Source organism: Rhinatrema bivittatum, chromosome 13 (genome assembly GCF_901001135.1).
Source record: "Rhinatrema bivittatum chromosome 13, aRhiBiv1.1, whole genome shotgun sequence".
NCBI lineage: Eukaryota > Metazoa > Chordata > Amphibia > Gymnophiona > Rhinatrematidae > Rhinatrema > Rhinatrema bivittatum.
The window spans coordinates 81,699,342-81,724,267 of NC_042627.1; the positions used below are offsets into that span (position 1 = coordinate 81,699,342).

At 42.7% G+C, this 24,926-nt stretch overlaps 1 protein-coding gene across 2 annotated transcripts in view; it reads left to right on the top strand.

Moving 5' to 3' along the window:
* GLCE (glucuronic acid epimerase) overlaps window positions 1-24,926 on the top strand; it is a 145,949-nt gene that overhangs the window by 115,581 nt on the left and 5,442 nt on the right. Inside the window, exons 7-8 of one of the 2 annotated variants that reach the window (XR_003852421.1) lie at window positions 7,961-8,068; window positions 8,379-9,563. The gene's annotated coding sequence lies outside the window, so the exon portion shown is untranslated. Of the gene's footprint in view, window positions 1-7,960; window positions 8,069-8,378; window positions 9,564-24,926 lie in introns of those variants that run through there. The other variant, XR_003852423.1, reaches the window with a different exon arrangement.

Below are 24,926 nucleotides of genomic sequence, written 5' to 3' on the forward strand. Positions count from 1 at the left end.
TGCCTGGCTGAGAGGCCCGTTTTGCATCCATTCCTGCTTGTTTCCGGATCTGCTGCCGCTGGTGACGTCGGAGAAGGAGGAGCCGGGTAGAGTATAACATCTTCTCTACTCCGGCGCGACAGTTAAGCCGCGCGTGGTGAAGGGGCGCGCTCGGCTCTGTCCGGCTCCGTCCGGATCGGACGTATTAGGCGCCATTGGACTTGGTCGGAAAAGAGAAGTTGCGGCCTTAACAAACGACAACAAGATAAGTAAATAGTTTCATTGTTTAATTTGAAACCAGCGACGGTTACTTGCCTGTGGGTACAGTGTGATTATTTACTGCTAATTGCCATGCCTCATTCTAAGAGGAAGGCAAAACTAAGAGATGCATCTATGACCTCTACCCCTATTAAGTTATACCAGTCTATCATACCGGACTGTTTTCAAACTCCCTCAGAAAGAACACCGGAAGGGGCCGCTAGCAGTATAGCTCAGGAGCAGGAGCTTTCTGCTTTGGCCAGTGAAATATCTCTAACCCCCGGTGCCCCGCAGAAACCGGCTCCTCCCTTTAAAGAACTCGAGCAAGTTTCAATAACAGCTGGAACATCACCTGACACCCATAGAGAAGTTGGAAACCCAACAAAAAACTCTGAGGACAGTGAAAATCAAAAGCCCGGGGTGTCTAGGGAAGGCCCTGATCTTGGAGGAGGAGCTGAGTCTCTGTCATAACCTGGAGATTTGGTATCGGGAAGTAAACTACAAGAAATAAAAGAGTTCATTCCTAAGAAGCTTACTTTGGAGGAATTGGGATTGATGATTATGAAAATGCAGAAATCTATAAATAATCTAACTTCGAATGTGCAAGAAGTATTGAATAAGAATGTCTGTATGCAAGGAAGTATAGAAAGTTTAGAGAAGAATATAACTGTGGTAGATGTAAAAATGGCTGAAATAAAAGAGACGCAGGTGAATCTGATAAAATCAGTTCAAGAACATGATGGGAAGTTAGAAATGATAGAAAACCAGAATAGGAAATTGAATTTAAGAATACTAAATTTTCCATTAGTCCATCTGGTTACTCCAGTGGACATATTTAATAGTTACTTAAAGAATATTTTAAAGTACTCTGAAAATTCACTCCCTAAACTATCAAAAGTGTATTACTTCCAACAACAGAATAAAGAAAAAACTGATTTGACATCTAAAGAAAGTATTAATTTGACAGAATTTCTAGAAAAATCGTTTGAAACATCTATTGAGACGAGAGCAACTCTTTTGGTGCAGTTTATATCCCATTCTGATAGAGATGAAGTGTTAAAACTTCATTTTAGACAACAAAAACTAAACTTCTATGGAGCCCCAGTGAGAATTTTCCCAGATATCATACGTAAAACACAGATTAGGCGTAAAAATTTCATAGCACTTCGGAAAGAAGTACAAGATAGAGGAGCACAATTCTCCCTACGCTATCCATGTAAATGCTATATAAAACATCAAGGAAACTCTTATATTTTTAATTTCCCAGACCAACTACGAGTATTTCTCGATACACACTCCTAGAGGTTGCATTTAGGGGAAATAAAGGATTATATGAGGGAGTACAATGAGAAATTCAAAGTTGTTAAAATTTCTTGTTTTTGCTCCATAGTTTATACTTAATCTTGATAACGTTTGTTAATATTACTTTAAATATTATCCTAGAAACGATACTATTTTGAGGGAATATTGTATTTTATAATTGAAGTTGAATTTCCTTATTTTTTTTTTTTTGTCGTACCTCTGTATCAGAATTACTGTATGTAATAAATATAAGAAATGCAATAAAAAATAAATTAAAAAAAAAAAGAAAAATAAGATCAGACAGCAAAGGTAAAAAACAATTATTTTGCCTTTCAACAATTAGAGTATGCCATCTTTGGGACTGTGAATTTCTTATCTATTTATGTTTTAATTTTTCGTCAGTATTTGAATTCACAGAGTCACTGGTTTCTCTGGCTTTCCATTTCAGTTTTGCTTGCATGTTTCTGTTTCTAATTTGTAGTCCTGTATTCTGGATTAGATAAGAGTCTATCTGTGATGCGCACGTGTGACAGAGGTGTAGTATTTTCACTAGTGTGTGGTTTCTCTGTAGGGATTTGTAGCAGTCCAGCTTGTTCTATTTGCCCAGCAGGTGGTGTATTAGTGTTCTAGGGCTTGGTGTGTCACCAGGCTCTCACAGGCACATGCATGTTCATTCTCACACACACAATGTGTGTGAGAGAGAGGAAATGTGTGAAAGAATGAATGTGTAAGTATATGATGTGTGAATGAGAGAGAGAAGAGAGAGTTTGTGTGGCCCCTACCTCCCCAAATCTACGATAATCTCAGGGTGAATGGAAATCAAAAGATCCCAGGTATGGAAAGCAGACAATTTTAAAATCCTTATTGGTTTTAATTATTGGGTGTAACTTGAAGTTTCTGTTTGAAATATTTTACTGTTTTTTTGGGGAGGAAATATTAGAACATTTTTTAATTATTAAGCTTTTACAAGTCCCCACAAAATGGCTGGATCTCACCAGAAGACATGATTTTTCAGTCACTGGCTCAGTTCTCTGGAACTTGATTCCTGATCCTCTTAGGCTTTTATCTAATCCAAAAGAGTTCAGGAAAAAATTGATAAGCTGCAAGTATTGACTCCATTCCTCCCCCTGCCCCTTAATGAGGCTCACAGCTTATCGATCTTTCATGTCTGTTTTTCACCTGAATTTTAATGCTTGTTTGATTTATGTTTTTAATTAATTATGAATGTTTTATTTTTGTAAACCGCTTAGACCCACTACCATTGTATAAGCGGTATATAAAAGGTTTTAAATAAATTTTATTCATCAAATGTTTTGAAATATTTTATTGGTGTTTGGTAAATATTAGAACAAATTTATACAAGTTATTTTAAATTATTGGATGATCGTCAGCTGTTTTGACATTTATTCTTTTTATCATTATGGTTTTAATATTATGAATGATGTTTTATATTTCTTGATTTTATTGCTTGATGTTTTGCGAGGAATGATGATGTTTCTGTTTTTCCATTGTTGCACTGAATAATACAGTCAGGCTTGTGGTTTCCAGTACAGTTTTTGCTGGTACTTTTCTACTTTGCATTTAGTGAGGTTTTGTCTGTATTTTAAAGGTTCAGTTCCTGTGTCATGCTGTGAAAATGATGGCACTGATCACCACTGGCTTTTATGGCATTACGGTCCTCCCTTCCTCATTTCTGTTTTAAACAGAAGTTTGTTCTTTATTAATTTCATTTGCATGCAGAAAGCGGTTTTGAATGTTCTTGCAGAAAATATTTTTGCATTCACGTTTTATTATAACTGCTATTAGTAGATTAGGCAATTATTTTAAGGGATGGACTTAAGCTAATTTTCCCTCTAAGGAATGGATTGCCTTGAGCATAAAGTTGATAGGTTTTTGTATCAAAGAAAATGATTTCAGTTTTTAATTTTATTTTACAAAAAATACAGAGAAATAATGAATTGCGACTTTGGAAATTTACTTTAAGAGCACACTGGTTTCCAATAAACATAGTGTCTGGAACAATCTGTGCAAGTGTCATTTGTAATTCACACAAGTCTGCTGACTTTATAGGGGGCCGAATACTTTTGCAAGCCACTGTAGAAGAGCTTGTTGTCAAGTCAAACATATATTCTCTAATTCACTGGAATCATCTTTCAATAAGCCAATGGATTTATTTACTGTTGAAAAAAGGCTAACCTGTAAACCCATGGGATGGAGTAATATAAGTCCTGATTGTGATCAGTTTGCTGATTACTTTGAAGCTAAAATTCTAGCACACAAAATGAATTAGGTTCTTCTGCTCTGAACAGTCAGGTACTTATATCACCAGTAATGCCTAATGTAACTGAATGACCCTGTTTTCCCTGTTGTATATGCAGGACCAAGCTAGAGAGTGGCCTGGGTGTGCATAGGGAGAGCGGGCACTCGCCTCGGAGCGCCAGCTCTCCTGCGCATTTTACTGTATCGGCCCGATAGAAATATAGAAATGACGGCAGAAAAAGACCAGTGGTCCATCAACTCTGCCGAGGAAGCTTATGGTAGTATCTGCCGCTCCATACAAGTCACCGTCCAATTCCCCGTTACCTCTTGCCGTTCAAGCAGAGAGCAATTTTGGAGTTGCATCAACAGTACGAAGGCTTATTGGTTAAGGGTAGTAACCGCCGTATCAGCAAGTTACCCCCATGCTTATTTGTTTTCCCAGACTGTGCAATTCAATGTCCTTGTTGGTTGCTATTGCTCTCTGAATCTAATTCCCCTTTTCCTCTTTTCCCCTGCCTTGTTCGACTCCTTGTATATCAATTTGGAGAATGGACACACAGGTGTGCTGGTCCAATTAAATGTTTCTAGTGCCTTCCATACAGTAAGGCATCATATCCTCATTGGGATATCAGGGATTTACCATGCTCAGTTACTTCCTGCTAGCGGGTAGATTCCAGATCGACATTCCTCATGGCGTAATTTCAGGAGTCATTTACCTCAGGGTGCTGACCTGTCTTCTGTTCTCTTTAATTTGGGCTCCCGCGGGAAATGTGGTTTTTCCCGTGGTTCTTTTTTTTGTGGGACCCAATTTTCGTGTTTTCGGTTCCCCCAAACCATGACGAATCAGACAATTTCGTTGAAATTGTCTAATTCGTGAAAAACAAATGCACATCTCTACTAACCACATCCTCTGGCAACAAATTCCAGAGTTTAATTGTGTGTGGAGTGAAAGAACTTTCTCCGATTAGTTTTAAATGTGCCCCATGCTAACTTCATGGAGTGCCCCCTAGTCTTTCTACTATCCGAAAGAGTAAATAACCGATTCACATCTACCCGTTCTAGACCTCTCATGATTTTAAACACCTCTATCATATCCCCCCTCAGCCGTCTCTTCTCCAAGCTGAAAAGTCCTAACCTCTTTAGTCTTTCCTCAGAGGGGAGCTGTTCCATTCCCTTTATCATTTTGGTCACCCTTCTGTGTACCTTCTCCATCGCAATTATATCTTTCTTGAGATGCGGCGACCTGCACACACACACACACACACACACACGCATGCCCGATTTCATATCAGCGCGTGCACATACGCACAGGTTCCAAGTCACGTGTGCAAGGGGGGGTATTTTATTTAAAAAATGTGCGGCCATTGAATTGGGCCTTTACCCAGCTCCCTATCCCCCTAACTAACTTCCTCCCTCTTCCCCTCTCCTCCCCGACCGTATATTTTTTGTTTTGTAGACCTTGCTTGCTCTCCTGAGCTGTAGTAACTTCCTCACGCCGGCCGGCCCCTGCCCCCCTCAGACCCCGGCAGATACAAGCGTGGCCGGGCTGCTATGAAAATGCTTTTGGCGCGGGCGGGCGAGGTCAGGCCCCCGAAAATTGTTTTGTTAGGGGCTGGGGATTGGGCCTCTAGGCCTACAAATCTTTTCCTTTTCAACTCCACTTGACTGGCTGGGTTTTAATATAGCTTCTTAAGTTAAACATTATCCAGGTATTCAAAGCATAGCTGATTAGGTTTGAAAGTTCTCTGAGTGTAAATATGCTGAGAACTTTAGCTTAGTGTATTCAACAGGATATCCCAGGGAACTGATGCAGCTCACTTTATCAAGATGAGTTGTCCCTTAGCTGCTTTTCTGAATATTGCCCTCTGTACATCCATTCTAATCCCAGCCCTGCCACTGAGTCACTGTATCCCTCTGTCTCTCAGTTCTAGTCCCAGCCCTGCCACTGAGTCACTGTATCCCTCTGTCTCTCAGTTCTAGTCCCAGCCCTGCCACTGAGTCACTGTATCCCTCTGTCTCTCAGTTCTAGTCCCAGCCCTGCCACTGAGTCACTGTATCCCTCTGTCTCTCAGTTCTAGTCCCAGCCCTGCCACTGAGTCACTGTATCCCTCTGTCTCTCAGTTCTAATCCCAGCCCTGCCACCGGCTCTCTGGGTGACCCTGAGTCACTGTATCCTTGTCTCTCAGTTCTAGTCCCAGCCCTGCCACCGGCTCTCTGGGTGACCCTGAGCAAGTCACTGTATCCCTCTGTACCTCAGTTCTAATCCCAGCCCTGCCACTAGCTCTCTGTGTGACCCTGAGTCACTGTATCCCTCTGTACCTCAGTTCTAATCCCAGCCCTGCCCCTGACTCTCTGTGACCCTGAGTCACTGTATCCCTCTGTCTCTCAGTTCTAATCCCAGCCCTGCCCCTGAGTCACTGTATCCCTCTGTCTCTCAGTTCTAATCCCAGCCCTGCCACTGAGTCACTGTATCCCTCTGTCTCTCAGTTCTAATCCCAGCCCTGCCACTGAGTCACTGTATCCCTCTGTCTCTCAGTTCTAGTCCCAGCCCTGCCACTGAGTCACTGTATCCTTGTCTCTCAGTTCTAGTCCCAGCCCTGCCACCGGCTCTCTGGGTGACCCTGAGCAAGTCACTGTATCCCTCTGTACCTCAGTTCTAATCCCAGCCCTGCCACTGACTCTCTGGGTGACCCTGAGCAAGTCACTGTATCCCTCTGTACCTCAGTTCTAATCCCAGCCCTGCCACTGACTCTCTGTGACCCTGAGTCACTGTATCCCTCTGTACCTCAGTTCTAATCCCAGCCCTGCCACTGGCTCTCTGGGTGACCCTGAGCAAGTCACTGTATCCCTCTGTACCTCAGTTCTAATCCCAGCCCTGCCCCTGACTCTCTGTGACCCTGAGTCACTGTATCCCTCTGTACCTCAGTTCTAATCCCAGCCCTGCCACTGGCTCTCTGTGACCCTGAGTCACTGTATCCCTCTGTCTCTCAGTTCTAATCCCAGCCCTGCCCCTGAGTCACTGTATCCCTCTGTACCTCAGTTCTAATCCCAGCCCTGCCCCTGACTCTCTGTGACCCTGAGTCACTGTATCCCTCTGTCTCTCAGTTCTAATCCCAGCCCTGCCCCTGAGTCACTGTATCCCTCTGTCTCTCAGTTCTAATCCCAGCCCTGCCCCTGAGTCACTGTATCCCTCTGTCTCTCAGTTCTAATCCCAGCCCTGCCCCTGAGTCACTGTATCCCTCTGTCTCTCAGTTCTAATCCCAGCCCTGCCACTGACTTTTTGTGTGATCCTGAACGAATCACTGTATCCCTCTGTGCCTGAGGTCTAATCTTAGCTCTATCACTGGCTGCTATTATGTATCACCCTGGGTGAGTCATTTTATCTCCCTGTGCCTCAGGATTTGGAGATCCTATCATTGACCTTACCCCTGACATTGGACATACCTGACAATTAATGTTTGAAAATGCTGTATAAATCTATCTTTTAACACGCCCTAAAAATATAATTTCCTGGTTTGTTTGTTTTTTTGTTTGTTTTTACTTTTTATTTAACAAACTGGCTGACGGTACAAAGCATATTCCCAGGAATGCAATATTTGCACAATTAGGCAACAGAACAATCTGTGCCTTTGGTACACACAAACCTTACAGTGGGCAACTTTTATAACTATAACATTTAGCACTTCTCGCTGATCATTCCTTGCCTATTTTAAATTTTCTTTTGAAACATTGATCCCTGATCTTAATTCTGTTCAAAAGAGAAAAGCTGCTGGCTGAGTTCCTTGGGAGAAGCGAAGCAGCAGGTTGGATGTTTATTTTTATTTATTTAGCACTTTTATATTCCGACTTTCCAATAACAGAATTACTGATCAATTCGGTTTACATTCTAAACAGCAACAATGACATGTTAATGTCTTACAATGAACAGGTAGATGGAACTTGGATACAGATATATGGGGTAAATAACATAACGAAAATGCTACGGAGCCTAATGTGTTGCACACAGGCTCGCTCCCGGTGCCAGCCTGCACACCATTTCCTCACAGCCCCCCCCCATAGCCTTTCCACTATGTTAATCTTTATTTAATTAACATGCAGAGCTGTTCACTCACTGCTGTTATCCTTTACTTTTTAACAAACACTTCTCTTTCGTACCATGCAGAGCAAGTCATCCTAGTGAATGATTAACTGCTGAATTTAAATCTTGCACGGCAGAAAGGCGAGGCAGGATGCCAAGAATAACCGGAAGGAAGATCAAGGAGCAGCGCAGGTAAAGCACTTCCAAGGGACTATTTTAGCTTATGCTTTTGTTTTGCTTATGTTAAGCTGCATCTTATGAATGTCAAATTTGCAATCCGCCCTGAACAGCAAAGTTGCATTTGTGTGAATAATAATCCACAGCTTTACAGCTCCTGTTCCATGCATCCACCACCTTCACCCTTACATAAATATTTCCTGAGATTACTCCGGAGTCTACCCCCTTTCATCCTCATTCCATGTCTCGCTCATATCTCCTCTGTCCCGCCTTTCCTCCAGCGTGTTCAGGTTTGCTTTGTAATTTGTAATTTTATTATTTTCAGAGAAGCCTTTATATATATTTTTGACAGCTATGAACAAGAAAGAAGCCCCTGAAGCAGTAATTTCAATGGTGATATATCGGGCGTATTGAATGCTTCTTGAATAACTTTTATAAGCATTTAAAAAATTCAAAAAATGATCTCTCGGACCAATAATTATTGATGATCTTTCAGCGGTGAAAACACTGAACAATGGTGAATTCAGTATCCGCAGAGTGTTGTGATGGTCCATTTCTTACACACTTAAAGGTTTTTCTGTGTAAGGAATATGTATCCTGTACAAGTGACATTAACACACTTATTTGCAGCGTTTTTTTGTTTTTAAAACTTGTTTTATGTCTGCAATCATTTTGGACTATTTTTTTTGTGGCTGATTGCATGGTAGCCCATGAATTGTTGAAGCAGTATACTTGGTGCAGCTGATATTTGTAAGGAAACTGTGATCATCTTGAGCCAACTTAAATAAAACCCTCTACCACAATAAGGAAGTTCTTCCCTTGAAATTGACCTGCGTAGTCAATGTGAATCCTTAGTCAAAGTGTGGGCATTTTGCAGGTTGTGTCTAGACATCTGGCATGGATCTCACTCCCTGACAACCCTTTATTTCCAACTTTTATATACTATACACTCGGCAAAAAGCTGACCAGAACGGTGCACAACACAAATACACAATAATAAAAATACAGTAAAAACAATATAAAATCAGCCGTCACTATTCCAGGGCAGCACACGTAGTTCCTGGCCAGCGCCTTCATTTGCATAACTCCTGAATGTGTAACATGGCTAGGATGACCTGATGACCTTTCAGAATAATAACATGGTTTCCACAAAGGAGACATCCCTTATGGGCTATAAGTTCATGCTGTCAGTTTACCACTTGCCCGTCCCTTACACACCCAGTTCAGGACCTGGGCCAGGACAGGGTCTCTTACAATCAGCCTGGAGGGGAGCAGCAGGAAGAGTTTCAGAGGAGAAACTACAAAGTCTGGGGCCTGCTCAAAGCATCACATGGGCAATTGCTTTTGCAGGCTTGTACACCAATGTATAGTCAGGCACTCGGCCTAATACCCCAGTGCTGCATCTGTGGCAACAGGACAAGCGGGGTAGGCTTTTCTCTGGAGAACGTGTCCGACTTGTGATTAGTGCGGATTTCAAAATTAGATGTGGATCTTTGTAACTTCAGCTACCAAAGCGAGCGCCTCTCTGTCAATAGGGGCATTATTTAGGCAGGCTTTTAATACATAGGTGGCTGCAGCTTTGCTCTGCTGATGTCAATGGGAAAGGTTTAACTTTAGTTGTTATATTTTAATTTTTATGCATTTATGTATTAAATGTTTTGTTTACTGCCTTTGTTGTAATCTGCCTAGCACAAATTTTATTGCTAAAGGCGGAACAGAAGAAACATTATTTAATAAATATAATAATAATAATACAGATGATGACAGAGTTTAAGAATATGGGACAATTGGTGTGTCTGTGCCAAAGCATGACGCAGAACAGCCCCGGCATCGCAGGTGACTGAGAGAGACCTCTGTTTATCATCGTGAACGAGCACAGAGTCTGATGTCCAGCATCCGTGTCTCAGAGCGTCCACTTCCATGGCCCTCCTGCCCTTTTTTTTTTAATTCAATCTTTATTGGAGAAACATCAGAAACAAAACATGTCCACAGTCATATATTATGATAAAAATCAGATGTATAACCCAATTTACATCTTTTGCAGCCACCCCCAATCATCCTTTCCACATCCATCGAATATAGTCAGCAGTCCCAAAAGATATTCTGTCCTTTGTTTAAGGATATCACCAGCAATCTAAATAGCAGTCGGTCTTTTCCTCTGCATCAGCTTTCATAGGGTTCCCAAACAGTAGGAATTGCCCATGTAAAACTCGTTTTCCAGTCTTGCTTTAAGTGATTGGAAAGTTGGAGCATTCACTTTTCTCCAATGTGCAGTGACCTTACATCTAGCTGCTACCAAAACTTGTATTAATAGTTTCAGATTTGCGATATGCCTGTCCTTCGACGTATAAAAACTAAAAATTCCTTTGTCCAACAGAAAGTTGACTCCCAACACATCCAAGGCCCCCTTTATGGAGAAGGCCATTTTGCTGTTGTGAAAGAAAAACATGATAGAAGTTGAGCATTCCCAAAAAGCTCATCTCATCTTTTGATGTTGGTTTAGGGGTAGTATAGATAGCCTTTAATTTATCTTTTATTGGTTTGGATTCCTGAGGCATCGATGCGATAACCCAAAAATTTGACAGTGGTAGTCCCAATTTCACATTTTTTTTCTTTTAATGTGAGTGCATGACTTCTCACAACGGTTTACAAAATTAAGATCATAAATACATAATGATATTGTAAAACAAGCAGTTGAAGTGGCATTTGCGTGCATGGGCGATGTCTGCTCAAAATTACACGCACATGTGCATGCGTCTGGCTATTTTATAACATGCACGCATATACGTATCATAAAATGGCAACGTCCCAGGGCACAGGCTGACAAACATGCACTTGCACGCCTGTTTAAAAGCTACTGTTTAAGTGAACTTGATTAAGAGCAGTTTATGGACTTCTCCTCCAGGAACTTGTCCAAATCTTTTTTAAACCCATCTGCGCTAAGTGCCTTAACCACATCCTCCGGCAATTAATTCTAGAGCTTAATTGTGTGTTGAGTGAAAAAGAAGTTTATCTGATTTGTTTTAAATGTGCTATTTGCTAACTTCATGGAGTTTCCCCTAGTCCTTGTATAATCTGAAAGAATAAATAATTCACATTTATCCATTCTAGCCCTCTTATTTTATTGACCTCTAACATATCCTCTTCAGCTGTTTCTTCTGCAAGCTGAACAGCCCTAACCTCTTTACCCTTTTCTTAAAGGGGAGCCATTTCATTTTACTGTATTTCTGATTTGTTAGTATTAATTATGTATTTTCCAGTGCAATCCACCTTGAACTACTACTGTAATGTCCATAATATAAATTTTAAATAAATGAAATGAAATCCCCTTTATCATTTTGGTCACCCTTCTCTGTACCTTCTCCATCGCAATTATATCTTTTTTGAGATGCGGCGACCAGAATTGTACACAGTATTCAAGGTGCGGTCTCACCATGGAGCGATACAGAGGCATTATGACATTTTCTGTTTTATTCACCATTCCCTTCCTAAGTATAAAGGATCCCAAAAAAAGAGGAATACAAAGAATAATACCTGGTGAATCTGAGGGAGACAAGTCACAAGGGCAAAAGATCAAGCGGAAGAAAGGGTTGCCAAAAAGGTAAAGAGAGGTGACAAAACATTTTTCAGATATATCAGAGAAAGAAGGAAGTGCCACAGTGGTATAGTGAAACTGAAAGGTGACAAGGAGCAAGATGGACTAAGAAATAGCAGAAATATTAAACAAATACTTCAGTTCTGTATTCACTAAAGAAGATCCTGGAAGAAGGACAGTTGCTGGTTGACAAGACTGTAGATGGGAATGGGGTAGACACAACTCCTTTTACAGAAGAGAATGTATAGGAAGAGTCATGGGCCAGATGAGGCACATCCCAGGAATCTGTGGGAGCCCAGATGTCCTGGCAGGTCAGCTGCTGGAAATGGGAGTGGTGTTGTGAGATTAGAGAAGGGGTTGTGGTCCTGCTTCACAAGGAGGCTGGTGAGCCTCCCCTCGGTGGTGGGAAAATGAATGGAAAGGATTGTGAACTATCTACAATCCAGTAGGTTGCTCAACCCAAGGCAGCATGGATTCACCAGGGGAATGTCCTGATGGACAAATCTGTTAATTTTTTTGATTGAGTGATTAGAGAATTGGATCGAGGAAGAGCGCTCGATGTGATTTACTTGGATTTCAGCAAAGCTTTTGATACGGTCCTGCATAGGAAGCTTGTGAATAAAATGAGAAGTCAGCACTAAGGTGGTGAAATGGATTACAAATTGATTGACTTGATGGGAGAGAGCAGGTAATGGTAAATGGGACCTACTCTGAAGAAAAAACGGTGTTAAGTGCAGTAGCACAAGGGTCGGTATTGGGACTGGATCTGGTCAATATCTTTGTGATCGACATTGCGGAAGGGATAGAAGGTAAAGTTTGTCTATTTGCGGATGATACTAAGATCTGCAACAGACTGGAAACACCTGAATAGAGAATGAAAAGTGATTTACAAAAGCTTAAAGCTGGTTGAAGATTTGTCAGCTGGGATTCAGTGCCAAGAAGCACAGCACCACACATCTGGGCTATGGCAATCCAAAGGAAAAGGACTGAAGTTCGTTCAGCCCTTCAGATACTTGAAAAGTTTTAATGATGAACGAACTTCAAACCTTTTCCATTGGAAAGAAATCATTAGAACTAGAAATCACGAAATGAAACTCTAGGGGAGGACAACTCAGAACCAACCTCAAGAAAGATTTCTTCACAGAGAGGGTGGTGATGCCTGGATTGCGCTTCCGGAGGAGGTGGTGAAGACGAAAACAGTCAAAGAATTCACTGTGGATCCCTAAAGGTTAGAGAATGGAAATAAAGAAAAAGGGTGCAAGAGAGTAACTGGTGCAGTGGTTTCTAGCCTTAACCAATAAACGTTGATGCTTTTGATGCAACTGCAATCTTGCTGTCCGCTTGAACATCAGGGGGGGAAAGGGAAGTTGGATTCAGACAACAATCAACAAGTGCCCCGAGTTTTACGGTCTGGGGACCTGCTAGCATGGGGGTAACCTGCACGGAGCGGCAGTTACTACCCCTAACAGAAACATGGGGGTAACCTGCACGGAGCGGCAGTTACTACCCCTAACAGAAACATGGGGGTAACCTGCACGGAGCGGCAGTTACCCCCATGTTTCTGTTAGGGGTAGTAACCTGCACGGAGCGGCAGTTACTACCCCTAACAGAAACATGGGGGTAACCTGCACGGAGAGGCAGTTACTACCCTTAACAGAAACATGGGGGTAACCTGCAGGGAGTGGCAGTTACTACCCCTAACAGAAACATGGGGGTAACCTGCACGGAGCGGCAGTTACCCCCATGTTTCTGTTAGGGGTAGTAACCTGCACGGAGCGGCAGTTACTACCCCTAACAGAAACATGGGGGTAACCTGCACGGAGAGGCAGTTACTACCCTTAACAGAAACATGGGGGTAACCTGCAGGGAGTGGCAGTTACTGCCCTTAACAGAAACATGGGGGTAACCTGCATGGAGTGGCAGGTACTACCCTTAACAGAAACATGGGGGTAACCTGCACGGAGCGGCAGTTACTGCCCTTAACAGAAACATGGGGGTAACCTGCAGGGAGTGGCAGTTACTGCCCTTAACAGAAACATGGGGGTAACCTGCATGGAGTGGCAGGTACTACCCTTAACAGAAACATGGGGGTAACCTGCAGGGAGCGGCAGTTACTACCCTTAACAGAAACATGGGGGTAACCTGCACGGAGCAGCAGTTACTCCCCTTAACAAAAGGCAAGGGATTACTATCCTTAACCAATAAGCCTTGATACTTTTGACGCCACTACAACATTGCTCTCCACATTGGCGGTCGGGTGGGGGAGATGGAAGAGGAATTGGATTCAGACAACAACCAACATGGACCCTGACTTTTATGGCCTTGGAGTACTGATATGCAGACATAAATGAAAATATATACGTGAAAAAGATTTCTCACAAATGGTGGGACTCTTTAAGGTCAAATTTACTGTGATAATGGCCCCGCAACCATCATAGTGCACAGGGCTCCAGAATCTATGTCTGGTAACCTAAAAGAGCTTATGCTTCTTTGTGCTGAGATTTAATCATCGGTCGCTTAGAGCCTTTTATGTCTCTCTATTATTCGTGAAGCTGATCACTTAAGTAACTTATTTGAAAGTGATACTTAGCTTGACTGTGAGTCACCGGGTGCTGTGAAGCAGCTTTCTGTGAATATCCGCTGTTTGCCGCGATGAGCGTAAGGGTAGAAAGGATTCCTTACAGGTCCGCGAGTGCAATCGCGCTGTATCTGGAGTCCTGTTTCTAGTTCTCTTTCAAGCCGCATTCAGTCGCACGCTGTCTGCACACCCGACGCTGCAGGGTTTCGCAGTTCTTCCTTCCTCAGGGGTACAGTTTGCTTGTGTGCTGTAAATCGTTGAAATGTGCGGCTCGATAGTACTGCAGCTGTCCCGCGATTTTCGCGGTCTTTTTGAATTAAAAAGAGAGCGCATGCACAGCGCTGCGTCAGACGCTCTTCTAACCCCTGCACTGATAGGAAGGTCCCTTTAAACCTTGTGCCGACATAAACTCTAGGGTAAGTCAGTACTCTCGAGCTCTCAGACATTCAGCATTACTTAGAAAATCAGTATGGTCTTTCCAAAAAGTGCACTGTTTAAACACAGGGACTTGGGCATTTGTCTGTGCCTTTTTGTGTCTCTATTCTCTATCAGAACAAGCCGCACATCTCAGCAAGCTTTTCATTCAAGAATAAGCCGCACATTTCAACGATTTACAGCACACAAGCAAACTGTACCCCTGAGGAAGGAAGAACTCTGAAAGAGTCCCACCATTTGTGAGAAATCTTTATCATGTATATATTATTTTGCTTTTTCTCACGTCAAAAGGTTTTTTCTGATTTGGTATTGTGACATAAATGAAAAAGCACAGGACTGATTCTAAGGCCAAGCCCATAAGCAAAACGTTGTCAATACTGTCTGAATTTTCAAGAAGGTCTCATCACCCAGTAAAATTGCTAGCAATCCATTTTTTATTGGTTATCATAAGGCTTGGGAATAACTGCACAGAGCAGCAGTTGCTATCTTTAAGAGAAACCTGGGGGTAACCTGCATGGCGTGGCAGATACTACTATAGGAAGCTTGCTAGGCAGACTCTATGGACCATTTGGTCCGTTTCTGCCGTCATAATGTTACTGTGTTACATCGAATTTGGCAGTACTTCTGTGCCTTCCTATTTTCCCCATTAAAGCATTGCTTTCCTTTTTTTTTAAATGCTTTTTTTGCCTTTGATAGTCTCTTTTATAACACCATTTAGCCATTCTGGTAGGCGCCTGTTCTTCTTTTGATCTTTCGTAATTTGGTATATGTACCCCTGCAGTGACCCCAGCCTGCCAGTATTCTCTGCAAAAGCCAACTGTGGACAGACTAGCAAAAACTTGATTATTAACAGACAACCACTGCAGCACTCAGCTAACAGGAAACCATTGAGCTCAGACAAGGAGTGTAATAACACAAGTCTAGGAACTGGATTGACGCTTACCAATGACGCCTGGAACACGCAGCCACACAGGAGGACAACAGCACAAACATCCAACAGCCAAGGATGGGAAGGTGGATCCACCTATCCTCCTTAAAGTAAGAGAAATTATCAGGGAATATCTTGTTTCTTAGTATTCAGATAGGTTGATCCATAACCAGAGGGATGTACCAAAGCTACTCCCAAACAGGGCTGGAGGCTGCCCATGGTCCAATCAGTACCGCACATGCGAAGACTGCATCCTCCCAGACCTGCACATCCATGCAGTAATGCCTGGAAAAGGTCTAGAAATGGGAGGCCCCAGCCGTCCACTGTGAGCTGGAATGCTTCGTTTGACAATGCTTCTCTGTCTGCTGAGAAAGTTGGCTCTTACATTGTCTTTTCCTGCAATGTGGGAGACTGAGATCTCCTGAAGATGCACTTCCACCCGTTCCATGAGTTGAACTATTTCCTGCGACACTTGCTCTTGGTTCCTCCCTGGTGATTAATATAAGCCACTGTTGTTGCATTGTCTGACATTATCCAGACTGTTTGACCCTGCAATTGGTCGATAAATCATAAGCATGCCAACTGAATGGCCCGGACTTCCAGTCGATTGCTCCAGAGAGATTCTCCTGTACTCCAGCGCCCTTGCACTGTCAACTCCTGACAGTGGGACCCCCAACCCTGGAGGCTTACATCCATCATGAATACTAGCTAGTCCGGTGATCTTAGGGAAACCCCCCTTCCTTAAATGGTCTGCTTGCAACCACCACTGCAGCTATATGCTGATCTCCACCAGCAGGTGACGCCATATCGAATAGTCTTGAGAGTGTGAACTCCAACAAGCCAGCAGAGTGTGCAGAAGAGGTTGCATATGTGCCCTTGCCCATGGAACCACCTCTAGGGTGGCTGCCATCAACCCAAGCACCTGTATAAAAGACAACACTGTCAGGCATATTGATTCTGTCAGTAGTCGAACCTGCGCAATCAGCTTCTGAATGTGGCCCTCCAGCAGGAATACCCTGCCTTGCTTCGTGTCAGACTAAACACTGAGATACCTCAGTGTCTGGGAATGGCTGTAGATTTCTCTTGGCCAAGTTACCACCCAACTTAGTTTCATGCAGCAAAGAGATCACCTTGCATGAGAGCTGAAGGCTCTCTTCCAGACTCTTGGCCCAAATCAGCCAATCGTCTAAATATGGGTGAACCAGAATGCACTCATAAGCACATCCACTTTCAGAAAGTACAATTGTTCTCTCGCAGCTGGATCCAGGGGTAGAGCCCTTCCAAGGTTCATCTCCCTTTACAATTAGCTTCTGGGGTGTCTCATTCAAGATCAATCAATTCTTGAATGGCCTCCATAATAGGGAAGAAATATGAGGCTTTATGCAAAGACATCAGAATGGGACCTTTCTTTGGCTTAGACGATGCAATCAGCCCCTGGTACCCCCCGCATCTTCAAATTCTGGGAAATCCGAGCCGGTAACTCATCTCTATGAAAGAATCGCAACCTAGTTCTATACGGCTCCAATCCTGGAGGAATTTCCCCATCCTCGGAGGGAGTAAGGATCGGTTTCATCATCCGTGCCATCTGGGTCCCTATTGGCGTGGTCGTGGATCCACCTATCTGAATGCTAAGAAAACTGGGCTTGATGGACCTTGGGTCTGACCCAGCATGGCAACTTCTTATATTATGACATTGCTGAGAAAGCAAACTCCGCTCTACCTAGAAGTGAAAAATAAAGCAGATTAACCTGGCAGTTTACAGACAAATGAGAAGCGTGCAAGCTCTAGGTACTATTTTCAGATTTAATCATCTGCTGAAACAAACAGAAGTAGTGACCAGTCATAAAGCTGCTGATCCTCAGGCTTCTCACCAATCTCCTGCTGCTGCTCATCTGAAGCAGAAGAGAAAGCTGGAAACCTAGTTACACAGAAACACCAAATGTTGGCAGAAAAAAAGGTGCAACTCAGAGGGCTTTAATCTTTCTCAGTGGTAAAAGCTTGGGACATTCTTTGGCTTGCTGGAGTTGAATCGAAGTTAGAGCATTAGTTTCTTTGTAAGCCCTCTTAGCCTGAGCACTGTTTCTCAGCTTGGGTACCACAGAAGGGGAGGAGAACGTCCCACCACACGTAAGAGGACATCATACAAACTTCTCTCCACATCCCTGCTGTCTATATTTATAAATTCAAGATAAAATTCAGCAAGCAATAGACTGGAGAGGAGCTGCAGGCAGTGCTGGATCTAGGAACACATTGAGGGACCTGTAAATACAAAAAAAAAAATTCCAGTTGTACACAGTTTGGTATTGCTCTGGGGCATCTGAAACTTGATCCAGCTTCTGACCTTGGCATGTTTTAATCTGCCCTGGCTGCAGGGCTCGTGCAGTGTTTGCTAAACAGCTGAAACTTAAACCTCTTTCTACATTTTATAGAAACCTGAGAGTGACCAAGTACAAAAGTGCAATCCCTGATCATCTAATCCAGAAATGGCCTGAGGATCTAGGACTCTGGGGGTTTATTTTCAGTCTGTAGTAAAAGAACAGAATAGTTTGAGGTACTGGGACCGAGTGATGACCGATAAAGACTCATCCAGTCTGACCAGCAGGGTCTTTAAGGTAGTAACTGCTAATCCGAGCAGGTTACCCCCCAAACAGAAACCTTATGCCAGCAGTTAGCACGGGTCACCCCGAATCTTCAGGATGCTCTGTATTTGTCCGGTGCCCTTTTGAACTCTCTTACCATCCTTGCCTTTGCCACCTCCCGCTGGCATTGCAGTGCTGTCCTTGTCTTTGGAAACGTGGGGCAGAACAGATTTTAATATTGCACTGGCAGCCTGTGGGAAGGACTGCCGGGTACCCCATAGAAAGAATCTCTCGCAGCGTTTATCTGAAGTGACTTCTAGTGGGAGAGGAACCTAGAAGTGACGGCCCTTCCAGTCTGCCCAGCAAGCTTTCACACTTATTTTGCTCACACTTATCTGCTGAGGTCAGAGTCACCTCTACCTTACAGGAACGTCCCAGCAGTGTGATAACATTTGGGAGTCCGTTTTCACAAGGTTTAGGCTCCAGTTCTTCCTTCTGAAAACTGACAAGGGCTGAGTTCTTACATTTTGGCTCCTAAAAGGTGGGACAGCTAGAGGGGCAGAAGAAAGTTAGGCGCTTAGCACTGATTTTCAGCACTAGCCATTTAACTTAGACTCCTAAATCTAGGAAAATGTATTTATTTATTTAAAATATTTATATACGTTTTACCAAAGCGGTTTACAATGGTAGTAACATAAAAATTCAAATAAGATAAAAATACTAAAACAAAGTTAGAATAAAAATACAATCTGCTTCATGATCAATATAAGTAAAATATTTAAAAATTATAACAAAAGAAGAACATTAAAATAATGAACTGTTATTTTAAATAAAAGTATAGAAAGAAAAGAAGAGGTACACAAACATAACTATCAAGATGGTAATCTCCTGATATTAATTGAAGATTTAAGTACCCATATATGAAGCTGGGCTAGTGACTTCTGAGTGGGATCGATCTTCCCGAATGCTTCCCTAAATAAATAGATTTTTAGCGCTTTCTTGAATTCATTTCTGCTGGAAATTTGTCTTAGGGGGTCAGGCAACGAATTCCACAGAATGGGGCCGGCCACTGAAAAGGCTGTTTGCCTGGTAATACTTAAGGCAGCCTTTTTAATTGATGGAATTTCTAATGAGTTTTTTGCCGCAGATCTACGTTCTCTGGTAGGTTTATGTACTCTTAGTGTAGAACATAGCCAAATAGAATCTGAGTTATTTAATAGAGAGTGTATTGTCAAGAGAATTTTGAACTGGATTCTGAATCTGACAGGTAACCAATGCAATTTTTGTAAAATGGGGGAAATATGGAGTCTCATGGGAGTGGCCGTAAGAAGCTTTGCCGCCGAGTTCTGGATCAACTGAAGAGGTCTGATCACAGTTTCGGGTAAACCCAGATAAAGCCCGTTGCAATAATCTAAACCCGAAAAAATCAGTGTCTGTAATACTAATCGGTAATCATGAAAGAACAGAGGAGGGCGAAGTCGCTTCAGTACATGTAGTTTGAAAAATGAATTTTTAACTGTTTTAGATATGTGTTGAGTTAATGTTAAGTTGGTATCAAAGCAAACACCTAAGTTTCGTGCTAGTTTAGTAATTGGAATAGCATCTTTGCCTAAAGTTATTTTTGCAGGAGGGGCGTTGCAAACATAACTTTTTTTGTGTTCAATTTTAAACGAGTATGAGCCATCCATTGTTCTATAGTTTTGATGTAAAGTTGAATCAAAGAGAAAGTCTCAGACCAAGATGATTTATAGGGAACAAATATTTTATATTTTATTTATTTAGCAGCTTTTCTATACCGACATTAAAGTACACATCATATCGGTTTACATTTCAACTAGAAAGGTGGAAAGTTACAATGAACAGGGAGGGGGAGGTGGGCAACTGGCAGAAAAGAAGTGGGAGGCTCTAAAAACAGTGAGCTTCGCACAAAACTGCAACTAAAAAGGCGAGAAGGATAGCGATAACGGAGCTAACTTTACGAGAGTACAAAATTTACCTTATTTACATGACAAAAATTGACAGTATTTACAGATTACATGATTTCAAGAGGTCGGGGTTGGTCATCGAGGTTAATGCGGAAAGGACATCGCGATTAATCCGGGAAAGCCTGGTGAAAGAGCCAAGTTTTTAGCATTCTTCTGAATTTACGAGGGCAAGGCTCGAGGCGGATATCGGGAGGTAGGGTATTCCATTGCTTGGGACCAGCAATAGAGAAGGCACGAGCCCTTATGGCTGTGAGGCGGGCTTTCTTGAGTGAGGGGACTTGAAGGGTGCAATTACGGTTCATTCTGGTGGGGCGGGAGGATTTTGTGATTTGTAGGGGTTCAGTGAGCCATGAGGAGTTATGTTGGTGGATGGCTTTGTGAATAATGGTTAGGGTTTTAAACAGGATGCGGAAGGAGATGGGAAGCCCAGTGTAGGTCTTTGAGTATGGGTGTTATGTGGTCTGATTTACGGGTGTTACTGATAATCCTTGCTGTAGCATTTTGTAGTATCTGCAGGAGTTTGATGGTGGAAAGAGGGAGGCCAAGGTAGAGGGAATTGCAGTAGTCAATTTTGGATGACAAGGTGGCTTGTATGACAGTTTTGAGATCGTGTGTATGGAGTAGGGGCTTGAGCTTTTTTATAATCATGAACTTGTAGAAACCTCCTCTAATAACAGAGGAGATGTGGTTTTTTAGGCTCAATTGTGGGTGTATTAGGACTCCTAGGTTTCGAACAACTGGTTGCGAGGTGAAGGCGCTGGTCATAGTGTCGTTGGGTGGAGCAAGTTTAAAGGTCTGTTGGTTGTGGATGAGGAGTAGCTCTGTTGAGGGCAAGCTGAAGGGAGGTCAGAAGAGTGCTAGTAGAAGAGAGACATTTTTCCCAGAAGTTTAGAGTGGCAGTTAATGATTCTTGGATGGGGATGATGATTTGGACATCATCTGCGTATATATAGAATTTGAGACCCAGTCAGATGTTGACAGAGGGGGAGGAGGTATATGTTAAAAAGAGTAGAGGAAAGGGAGGAGCCTTGGGGCACTCCTTGCGAGAGGGAGAAAAGAGAGGAGACAGAAGTCCCTAATTTGACAGAGAAGTGTCTGTTAGCTAGATATGATCTGAACCAAAGAAGTGCTGTGCCAGATATGCCGATCTCTGCTAGGCGTGTGATAAGGATGTTGTGGTTTATTGTATCAAATGCCGCAGAGATGTCTAGGAAAGCGATGAGGAAATTTTGACCATGATCAAGGCCAAGGAGGAGGAAGTCCATAAGGGAGAGAAGGAGGGTTTCGGTGCATAAGTTTTTGCGAAAGCCAAACTGTGAAGGGTGAAGTATGTCATTGTCATCAAATAGTTGAATGTCATCTGCATAAATTTTATATTGCACATTTAGTGATGATAGGATTTGACAGAGAGGTAGAAGATATATATTGACTAGTATAGGAGATAGAGACGAACCTTGGGGGAACACCTGTTGACTGAGTGTAGGATTGTGAAGAACAGGAACCGATATTAATTTGACAGGTACGGTTAGTAAGAAAGCTTTTGAACCAGTTTAATACTGTAGACTGGATTCCTATGTATTGGAGGGCAGAAATAAAAAATGTATTGTCCAGCGAATCAAAAGCTGCCAAAATATCTAAAAATATCACAATGAAATCAGTGTAAGAGTCAAATCCTCTTAAAAATGTGACAAAAGAAGGGTCTCTGTGGAATGCCCTTTTCTAAACCCATGTTGGTTTGGGTTTAGTATGTCATGTTCCGCTAAGTAATCTTTTAGTTGGAATAAGACCACTGACTCCAAGGGTTTTGCTAGTGAGGACAGAGAGGCAATAGGTCTGAGGTTAGAGAAATCCATAAATGAAGAAGTCTTGTTCTTTAAGATAGGCAATATAGAAGTTTGTTTAAGTAGATCAGGGAATTTCCCGGATATTAGAGATTGGTTAATTATCTGGCATAAGTGATCTGAGCAAGTTTCGGCAATATTTTTAAACAAGATGCCAGAACAAGGGTTTATTGGAGAGCCTGAAACCTTTTGTTTACTTGTAGACTTTTGAATAGCTATGGGTGTGATAGCATGAAACTCCATCCATGCGGCAGTTCATGTTTTTGTTTGTAATTGGGGTAAGATAGAGTAGAGAATTCCTGTGTTACATTATTTACTTTTTTTTTTAAAGAATTTGCAATTTGTTCACAGATGGCATTATTTATTTCTTGATTTTCTGTTGAACAAGGTGTAGTTAAGGATTTCACTATGTTAAATCATGTAGCAGGGTTGTCTTTTGCCAAGGCTATTTTGTTTGCCTAATAACTTTTCCTTGCTTGGTTAACTTCATTTCTGTATAATCTGAAGGTGCTGTGGAATTAGGAGGGTGAATTGTCAGCTGAACGTTTTTGTGAATCTGGGCCTCTTGGTGGGAAAGCCATCCCCTTCCCTTTCTCTACCTTTTCTTTAACATTGGGTGTGCCCTGCTGATGGCTTTACAAAACTTCTCACCCTTCTGTGGGCTAGGAATCAAATATTTCAAACCAGAGATGGAAAACAAAGGGGCTCTCCCCAACCACAGAGAAGGTGAAATCACTGTGGCCCTCGCTCCTCCTGGCTTGCTGTGGCTCTCTTCTCACCTCTCTACAGACCCTCAGGTTAATCTGGCTTAGTTTTACATCAGGCTAGAGGTGGAGTTTGCTTTCTCAGTGATGCCAGAAGTACTGTGAACCCAACTCCATGCCATCTTTAGATTTCCATTCAGTCATGTCCCAGTGCAGGAGCTGAAAAAATGAAGACAAGACATAATCCCAACATTGCGCTACCTGTGAGAGAAGGCTCTCCAGCGGAAGGAAGCTACACCTCACAGGTAAACCTTCTCTATATTTGTTCTAAACTTGTAGCACTAAACAGCCAAGAGAGCTGAAAACAAGGAAGGGGCTGATACTGGAGTCTGTAAAAATGGGGCCCTACCTTAAGGAGGTGCCGGCAGGGTTATAGTAAGGCTGCAAGCCTTTGTGTTAGAGAAGTAAGTAAAAGAGATCCAGAAGCTTTGCATAGGACGTGAGCGCTATATTAAAATTCAGGAAAAAGGTTGCGAGTTTCTTCTTTTCCCAAGCTTTTCATCAATGAGTGATGGGCCCCGTATGAATTAGGTGCATAGAGGTTTTATTTAATATAAAATAAGCAGTCACAAGGATGTATTTCTAATATGTTTGTTTTAAGTTTTGTTTATTGTTTTATACTGTTATTTTATCTTGTTTTATGAGCCAGTGTCTGTGTTTATGTTTTGATAATTATGTATGTATTTATGTAAACCACTTAGAAAAGATGTGGTCTACAAATTTTTAAATAAAATGAAGACTGTTTTAAACGTGCGTTTTAAGTAATATGTGTGTTTATTTTGTTATCCACACCGAACTGTTATATAGGAGGTTGCGGGTTTCAAGATCTTTTACATAAGTAAATAAATAAAGGAAGTGGCTGAAAAAGTAAAGTCAAAGGATTAGCACTGAAAATCGACAAGGGTCCTGAGGGGGAGACAGGAACAAATATCTGGAAAAGCAGAGAAGGTAAGTCAGGACGGCAAAGATGCAAGAGAAGAGAAGATAGTTCAAGCTGTAGAAGAAGGAGCTGCGAGTCAGTGAAAGGAGGAAGGGCGGAGGTGACATTGTAAGACTGAGAGAGCGTGGAAGAACAGGAAAAAGCAGAAATGCTAAACAAGACTTTTGTTTGGAGTAAAGGATACATTTGGTAGTGATGCAAGCAACTTGCAAAAGAGAAAGAGACAAAGTTCTGGGGCTGGACGAGGTACAGTCTTGGACATTAGGGGTTTTATGTGCAGAAATTATCCTGGGAGTTGTGTGCAATAAAAATGTGCACAGAAGCGATTTCACATGCAATTTTCCATATACTGGGAAAAGGTGTTCCCAGGGATGGATTTCTCCTGGACCCTTATCCCTGCTCTCTAGCACCTCCGCCGTGCTGAGCTACGTGTAGTCCCTCTAATTTTCAAACAGACTTAAGTGCCTCACTTCATGCAGTGGAGTGCCTCAGGGATCTGTATTGGGACCCTTACTTTTCAATATATTTATAAATGATCTGGAAAGAAATACGACGAGTGAGAATCAAATTTGCAGATGACACAAAATTGTTCAGAGTAGTTAAATCACAAGCAGATTGTGATACATCACAGGAAGACCTTGTGAAAGGTCTTCCTGTGGGCATCAAAATGGCAGATGAAATTGAATGTGGATAAGGGCAAGGTGATGCATATAGGGAAAAATAACCTTTGCTATAGTTACACAATGGGGTAGATTTTATAAATTTGCGCGATCGCGTACTTTTGTTCGCGCACCAGGCGCAAACAAAAGTACGCTGGATTTTATAAGATCCGCGCGTATCTTATAAAATCCGGGGTCGGCGCGCGCAAGGGGGTGCACATTTGTGCAACCTACGCGCGCTGAGCCCAGCGCACGCTGCCTGTTCCCGAAATCGGAGCGGCCTCGGAGGGATCTTTCCTTCGCCCTCCCCTCACCTTCCCCTCTCTTCCCCTACCTAACCCACCCCCCCGCCCCTATCTAACCCCCCCCTTACCTTTGTTGGCAGATTTACGCCTGCTGAAAGCAGACGTAAATCTGCGCATGCCAGCGGGCTGCTGGCGCACCATTACCCAACCCGGGGGCTGGTCCGGAGGCCTTGACCACGCCCCCGGGCTGGCACCACGCCCCAGGCCCACCACCGCAACGCCGCGTCGCGCCATTTCAGGAACGCCCCCGACACGCCCCCTCCC